At 40.5% G+C, this 8568-nt stretch overlaps 1 protein-coding gene across 3 annotated transcripts in view; it reads right to left on the bottom strand.

The window, feature by feature from the left end:
* zhx3b (zinc fingers and homeoboxes 3b) overlaps positions 1-5691 on the bottom strand; it is a 16386-nt gene extending 10695 nt beyond the window's left edge. The window contains exon 1 of one of the 3 annotated variants that reach the window (XM_008413891.2): positions 5204-5691. The gene's annotated coding sequence lies outside the window, so the exon portion shown is untranslated. The remainder of the gene's footprint in view (positions 1-5203) is intronic. The other 2 variants (XM_008413888.2, XM_008413889.2) reach the window with 2 other exon arrangements.
* Positions 5692-8568: the final 2877 nt, after the last annotated feature.

Here is an 8568-nt window from a genome sequence, read left to right as displayed (position 1 = left end):
CACACACACACACACACACACACACACACACACACACACACACACACACACACACACGGTCTTAAATGTCTGAGTTTGAAACTAGAGATGCATCGAGAGGATGAGATTGGGTCTATTTTTTGATCAGATCGGAAATCAATAAGTGAAATAGAGAAGAAAAAAAACACTTTTTTAAATTCTCTATAATAAAAAAAACACATTAAAACACATTAATACCTCCATACTCTAAGTTCAAAAACTACCAATGCACTAAGTCAACAATAGAGCAGAATAAACACAAATTTCCCCTCAATCGGCTCTGATCTTTGATAAGTGAAGTACTTTCCTTTGCCCAAAAAATGCAACAAAGCTAAAATCTGCCATCATTTTATGTCTGTGAATGCATCAAGAGAATGTACTTTTATGCACATTTTTTCAATGTTATTAAAAGATCCAGTTTAAGTTGTAGTGTTTAAGTACTACTTAAACTTTAAAGCAGTAGTAGTTTAAGTATTATTTCCTTTGTTTTCTATTGGGTTGCTAAGCGTTACCACTGACAAAAACAAAAGACAAAATAACAGCTATTTTATCTTTGTGTGTCACCAGGTTCCAGAAAAAGTCTGATCTTTTTAAAACCAAAGGCTCGCTTTAGCAGAGTATGACGCCAAATAATCAGCTCACCTGAGAAATGCTGCAGCTGATCACCTGAGATTACAGATGATGCTCTAGGATCTGTGCAGGGAAACAAACCTTACCCTAATGAGTGTTCTGCACAGGCCTTTCCTCGGCTGCTCCCATTTTATTCCTCCCTCTTCCCCCTCCTGCTGTTCCCTCACCCCGCCTCCCTCTCCGAACAAGTTTGGCACTCGGAGACAGGTCGGCAGCGGCACTGGTGTGTTACTGTCCCCATGGCAACCACCTCCTAGCCCCCCCGCCTTCTCTCACCAGCTCACTTCTCTAAAGCACACGCATGTGGGTAAACACACACGCGCACATGCACACCCACACACACACACGCACTCACACACAGAGAGATCTCCTGTGCCATGCAGTCCCAGGCCAGAGTGGGGCTTGTTTGTTCCACACACCCCTCAGAGTGGTATTTGGAGAGTCCCTGCCCTGCTCCTATTTCAGTGCAGTTTCCCGCACCGAGTGTTCCCGTCTCTCCAATAGGTGTGGCTGCCGTCTCCATTGGCCGGAGCCGACGGCGTCTCTTCCTGTTAGGGTTGTGTCCAGACATCTGCCATCCTGCCCCTGTTCCCCCCCTCTCCCCCATAGCACTCTGTGGTCCTGCAGGGGCCTCGGTCACACAGGGTTGCAATGTTCTACGCTGCAGAGCTACGCCAGATGCTATCTTACTCATTCAGGGGAGGAGGGCCCTAAAAACGGCCTTAAACCCCAAGTGTGTTCCAACAAATTATCAAGACTGCACCTACACGGCAGCATACACCCGGTTCCACCTTCCAGTGTCCGTCTCTATGTCTTCCGCCATGTTTTTCTTTGTCTTAGTACAAAATAAAAGTGCTCGTTTCAGCTACTTTCTCCCACCATAAACCAGCACCTTCCAGCTAACCTCCAGCTGTCAATCATGCTCGCATCTTGCGTGCATCTCAACTTGTGTCTTCCACAACAATCGGGAAACCGCAATTACAGCGTTCCTACATTGTCCTTCCTTCCTTCCCTCGGATCCCTGAGTGTCAATGTGGGCTGCTCCTCGGGTCAGGGAGAGGATGGGCTGCGTGGGCTGCACCGCTGTGGCTGCTGCCGCTGCCTGGATTTAAACTGGACTGCTGAGAGGGGAGGGAGAGAAACATGGCGGTTGCTCTTTGTAGTCCAACCTAAAATGGCCGACATCACAGGCTGTTCACCAGTCCAGCAGACTGACGAGATTGCAATGATCCAAACCAGTCGGCTACATGCCCTGTCGGGTTTTTCTTGGTCATAACTGGTAAGAAGTTAATTATGAATCACACGGTTGGATACAGGAAAGACAAAGCGACTCAACTCGCCTGATGCAGTCAGAACATTTCTCATGTTAACTGATTCATTACAAGAGTTATTAGCTAAATAAATCTGGAGCTACTCAGGCAAAAATAAAGCAGCCTGTAGAGCAAAGTGGTCATAGCGAGGGCGGAAGCAATTAATCGGATACATTTATCAATAAATTATTATTTCAATAATCGATTAATCGTTCCCTGGAGCATACATAAAAAAGGCCCTCTGTTGACAAAAACAACACACTTAGAGCAGTAGATAAGCCAAAATTATCCATAGAATATCTTTATTTTGCAATCAAGATAAAAAAGAAAGAAAGGAAATTTGCTAAGCACCTTTTACTACCGAATTTTTAATTGGTTAATTCAAAACTACTGTCAACAGATCAGCCCTATGCTGTGTTGAGGTTGAGTCAAGCAGAAAGGGCTGAGCTTTTCGGATGTATCAAATTTTAGGCAAGTTTTTGTTTTTTGCATCAATTTGCATCTTTTAGTGCATTTCTAATGTATAAAAAAGGCTTAAGTGGGTTAGCAAAAATCTGCACAATATGCCATTGTTTTTTGTTTTTTTTATCAGATTAATTGGTTGAATAGTAAATGACAAAAATAATCATTAGCTGCAGCCCTAGTCTTAACATTACTTTATATACCACTGGATTTGGTAAGTTAAAGCACAGCATCAAAGACAGCAGCGAGGGAATAGCACAAATATGGAAAGCCATATTGTATTCTATCTGTGTTAAACTTAAGGTGAAACTGGACTGCATGTTACTGAATCTTTCTATAGGATTGGACCGTATCAGATTAATATATTATGGACATGAACTGGACCTGCATTTTTTATAAAATGCCTTGAGATTGTCATTTCCTACAGAAATAACATGAAACATAATTCTAGTTATACACCAAGATGAGACGCAGCACCAAAGCTACATGGCAGAGACTTTTTTTTTTTTGTGAGAATCAAACTCAGTTTAGATACAGTTTGTCACTTCCACAACAACACCATTTGTTTTGCTATGTTGTTGTAAATTGTTACATAACTTAGATAAAATCTAACCTCCCACAAACCAGCTTCCAAATGCACACGCCTCTCGTGACGTCACATAAGGCAACCGCTTGTGGGGTTTTTGTTGTTAATTTGTCACTTTATTTTTAATCCAATTCCTCATTTAAAAGTGTTTATTTGTATTCTGTGCAGCTGCAGCAAAGTGCTTGAGCTCTACTTGACAACACTGCCTTTGAAAGAAAGATTTGGCAACAATAAAACAAATGTAAGCAGTTTGTGAAGAGAAACGGGGCACATTGGAATAGGACGCTTCACATTGTATGCCAACTTCTGTCAAAAGTAATTTGTCTCCGACAGTGTTTCCTAACGCCAGATGATCAGCCCATTTCTTTTTAAAGAGGCAGCAAGACATCAGGTGGTGACCGGAGTCGCCCAACTTCTAGCTTCCTCAGCTCTGACCACTGGAGGTCAGATGAAAACTCAAAAATGTAATGTTTTCCTGGGAACATCAATACTTCCCAGTATGGAAGCTACTGCTGAGTGAAAAGTACTCCAAGTGTGCTCTTTTTTTATAACTGATGTGAGCTGTTTAAGAATGAGACTGTATTTTCTATTATCGAGACAGGTCTGTTATTCATTCAAGCTGCTGGACAGATCAAAACTTTCAGAACAACAAGGTTTAACAGAATAATGCGGTTGATTCGTTTTTATCCATAAAAAAAACATTTTAAAGTGGAAATCATTACCCAGCTGTGTTTCTAATGTTAATTTAATTTTTTTTAAAATTGCACACCACTGGACAGTTATTGCGAGTTCAACATATTTTCTCGCATGATTGATGAGTTGATCCACCTCAAGCTTTTCATGAGTTCTTATTTTCATCAGCAATAACGAGGCAAGCGGCCACTACTGAGAGTGGACCGTTGGCGATAAACAGAAAGCTGGATTAAGCTGTGCGTCGAACCTGAGACTCACGTGGACGTCAGACACAAATTAGCTTCCTGGGAAAGCTTTGGTCTAATCCTGGGAGTGACACACACTAATGACAACACTATCAAGATAAACAGAAATGCACAGGCCCGGCTTTTCTTGGGCGACAGCAATATCCGGTTTCCTTTGAGATCTGACCTGCTGGTTCTGGTCATTTTTATTTCTAAAGGACTAAAACACAGTAGAGGGAAAGGTGTGCTGCAGATTTCACTAAGAGAAATAGCAGTTTTCACCATCAGAAAGCAAATGTTTATCTCTGCTTATGCATCATAGCCTCCATGACATTATCTAATTTTTATACAACCCATTAAGTGCATAAAAATAAATGTTGGTTGACGTCATACTCTGAAAAGGATTTGAGTTCTAAGTTGGGATGAATTTAATCAATACAAAAGAAAACGTCGATTTATTTTTCTGTTCCTCACTTTAGTACTGTGTAGTAGTTATAAATAAACCTGGACTGCAATGTTTATTTCAGAAACAACTAATGAGAACCAATTAGGGGGAAATTGGCCGATTACAATCTCTAATGATAAACAATCACTCGAACGCTTCATGAAATAATAATACAAATAAACATTGCTGCTTATTGTTTGTAAACTCTGGGTCAGTCTTGATTAAAAACTAAAGTCGGTCTGAGCCAAAATATAACTTTTCATAAACTGTAAAACCCTTGTATGGTTCAGAGGAAAACAGAGAGAGGGGTGCTTTTGACGGCTGTGATTTCTAATTTCTATCGTGATAAAATACTGATTTTGGGGAAAATTTGGGAATATCTTTCTAACAGGTTGAGATTTAACGTAAACATAAAACGTGTATTTACTACTTCTTTCAAATAGTATTTTCTAGAAGTGTTAGTGTGGAAAAAGTCTCTCGACGAGTCCCAGAGCGCAGCAGCTTTAAACGTATCCGAAAATGATGCATCTTCCGCTCAACTTAAGGCGGAGTAATCCCCAACTTAATTCGCTCATGTGCATTATTAAGGGTTGCAAGCAGTGTAGCCAATTCAGATCGGAGAAAAGAGGCGAGCCCCCTGAGTACCCCCCCAAAAAACTACACCGTCTCTCTCTTTTTCCCACCCCCGTCGGCTGTCGCCATTTTAAGCAGGCGACATGCAGCTGGCCAGCGCTGCTGAGCCAAAGCCCACAAAGGTGAGGCTTTCCGTCAGCTCGGATAAGTTTTAGTTGAGATGAAACACTGAAATAGATGAGTATCAACAAACCACACTCACCTCGCTTTGTTGGATTTCACTGTGCGCAGTGAACGTTCTTTAAAATAAAAAAAGTTTACATTGATACGGGCTCACACAGGAGCCACTAACGGACTTCACTGAGGCAACTTATAGGTGTAAGACCCCTCCGTCCATCGGCTGCAGACAAACGTGACGCCCGGCGTCCGGACAGCGACACTCTGTCTTGGGTTCGTGTTTAATTCGCCAGGCTCGGCTCGGCTCTGCTCTGTCTCGGTGTTGGAGCAGACAGCGGAGGGGAGGAAAATACGACGGACGTACCGAGGGAAGAGACGCACACGTGACGCAGACGTCACTGACGGTTGAGTTGGCGTGAGGGCTCGAGCTCGGAGATGCGGAGTGAGAGAAAGTGAGTCAGATTCACCGTCTCGACCCTGACCCTGCGGAACCTGTGCTCTGGACTCATCGTGAAGTATCTCTAAGAGGAGCAGAAACTAACAGAGTTGCGGATTAGCGTGATGTTCAAGCAGCTCACACCTGTCCCCCTCCTCTCAGGTAACTTCTCTTAAAGGGATAGTCCCCAAAAGACACCCCGAACTATAAAATCCTGATTATATCTGACTGCGGTAAATTCTACAACTAATAAACCAGTTCAACAACAGATTTAGCTTTAAAAAAGAAACCCTCTACGCTTCATATTCTTTTGACATGGCAAAAATATGCTAGTAATATTTAAATCATATCTGACAGAATGGTCTCAAAAGTATTCGCACCCATGAACCTTTTCGCATTGCGTGACATCGTAACAACTAATGTCAGTTATTGGGACATTTTGTGATAGCAATGATGAGAATACCCTTTTGCTGCACATAAAAGACTTCTGTTGTTTTTCTGTTGGCTCTGCATATACAGCTTGAACTTTTGCTCTTTTTTATTTAAAAAATGCCTCTCCTCAGTCAGTGTGGGCGCTGACTGATTATCTGTGAACATCAGTTTCTAAGTTTTTCCACAACTTCTCATTTTAATTTATGTCTGGACTTTGACTAGGCCATTCTGATACATGACTACTAGAGGTGTGCCGATCGATCGGCCACCGATCATAATTAGCCGATTTCCATGAAAAAGTGTATGATCGGTGATCGCCGATCACGGTCTCTTGTTGCCGATCACACAAACCGATGACCTGCATCTCCTTTCGCAGCCTGCCTGTGCAGCTGGTCTCCTCTTTCCTTCACACTGCGCAAGCGCGCAGCAACAAATCCTAAGCGATGTGGAACTAATGCACTGAGTGAATGGGGAAGTTTGCTTGTTGCGGCGGAAAATTGAAGCACATCAAAATGCATCAACACGACGAATCTAATATGGCATAAAAACAATGCTATACTTAACGGAGTTTGGCTACATCGAGGCTCACTGCAGTAAAAAAGACATATGGAGCGATCAGATAGCAGGTAAAGCAGCGCACAGCTACAAACAATCACAGCATGACTGTCAGAAAGCTAAACAAACAACCTGCAAAATAATTTAAGTCTTCGAGCTGCGATGTAAGACGCTGGTTCTGATCTCGCTGTTGAACCGCTGCTACGCGCTACAGGTAGTAATGTTTCACAGACGGAGCGCCGCTTCTGCTCCACCTGGTAGTGACTCTCACACCGAACCTCTGCTTAAAGCTGCAGCATCTAACTTAAAAAAATAAATTTTACATAGGTATTAAAACTGTCGCTGTCCTAACATGAGACAGATAATCTCTGAAAAATAATCGATCTCCTCCCTGCTCTGCATAATTACTCCGCTCAGTCAGAAACAGCCAATCAGAACTAGCAGTAATCAGCTAGCCGCCATGCTATCAGGAAGTTTTCATTCAGTAACTCAGGAGTCATGATTGTTTACTGTAATGGATCCTGTATTTGCCTTTGAATGTTAAGTTTTATACTTGAATCTTTTGGCAATGTTGGGAGGTTTTATTTTGACTCTTTACAGCCTCTTCAGAGCCTTCATATGTTTTCAGTCTGTTAAAGATAGTATTACCGACAGCAGTACAATTTGCACAATGCCTGTTTTGTTTTTTTCTCGGAAAAAGCTATTTAAAAGCTTTTATCTAAATTAAGGTGAATTCATGGTTCCTTTTTCCACATAATGTAACCGTAGTGCTTATGATAAAAAATAATAATTATTATGTGATCGGTATCTGTGATTGGTAAAGGTGATCGGCCATCATGGGTGATCGGAATCGGCAGGAAAAAACTTGATCGGCACATATCTAATGACTACTCTTTGATCTTACTATTCCAATGTAGTTCTGGCAGTATGTTTGGTTTACTGTACAGACAGACAGACTTTCTTCCAGGATTATCCTGTATTCACCCATCATAACTGACTTCTTTGCCTCTGCTGAAAAAATGCATCCCCACAGTCCTTCTTCGGTTTGCAGTGTGCTTTTTACATTTTACTAAAAAGCATACTTTACAAAAACGTATAGTTTTTTCATGAGTCAATGATGATAATACTTTAGTAATATTTTATAACCTAACTCAATATTTTATGACCTAAGAAAAGAAAGAGTGATCATTCTTTCCTCACTATTTTCACAATATTTAAACAACAAATTCAATGCAAAAGAAGGAAGGTTATGAAGTGATTAATGCATAAATGTGTTATTTCAGTTGCATAACCATTATTTTGAAAATCCCAACCAAATGTATCAAGCATATATAACTGATAACTAAACCAACCCTCATTTATCTAATTATATGAGAGTATCAAGATAAAGCATTTGTTATAGCGTATCGTTATATCCAAAACCATAGATGCATGCTGCATAGTTTTACTCAGTTAATATTTTTCGTAGAAAGTTTGTTCTTGTACCTGAGTAGTAAAATGTGTAAAAATAATCAACAGTTTTAATCATGAATTCAAGTTAAAATTAGACAAACTAAAAGTGTTCTATGAAGTGCTTCTGTTTACATTAACTTCAAATGACTCTTTATGAGGGCTAAACAATATATAATATATAAACAATATATATATATATATATAATTATTGGCAATGATGTAGATATAGATGTAGAGAGTCACTGAAGTTGTGTATCAGATTCCCCCTTTTACTGTTAAGATAGATTGCCACATTTTGCACATCATTTTCATTCCCTGGGCCAATTCCATCAGGGAAGAGCATCCTCCTATCAATCAAACAATGACCTCTCAGAACAATGTTACATTGATTTGTTATAGGCCATAAATGGACAGTAAATATGTTGTGAATCATGGTGGCAGTGTCACCATTCTGTGTGTTTTCTTTAATTCATGTGATTATGGGATGGATATTAAAAAGTTATTACACTTTAAAATTCAGCATTACTTTTTTAAATCTGAAAATATGTTTTGATATAATTAGAGATAATTTATCA

Source organism: Poecilia reticulata, linkage group LG7 (genome assembly GCF_000633615.1).
Source record: "Poecilia reticulata strain Guanapo linkage group LG7, Guppy_female_1.0+MT, whole genome shotgun sequence".
Lineage (NCBI taxonomy): Eukaryota > Metazoa > Chordata > Actinopteri > Cyprinodontiformes > Poeciliidae > Poecilia > Poecilia reticulata.
This window is presented reverse-complemented; position numbering and strand designations above follow the sequence as displayed.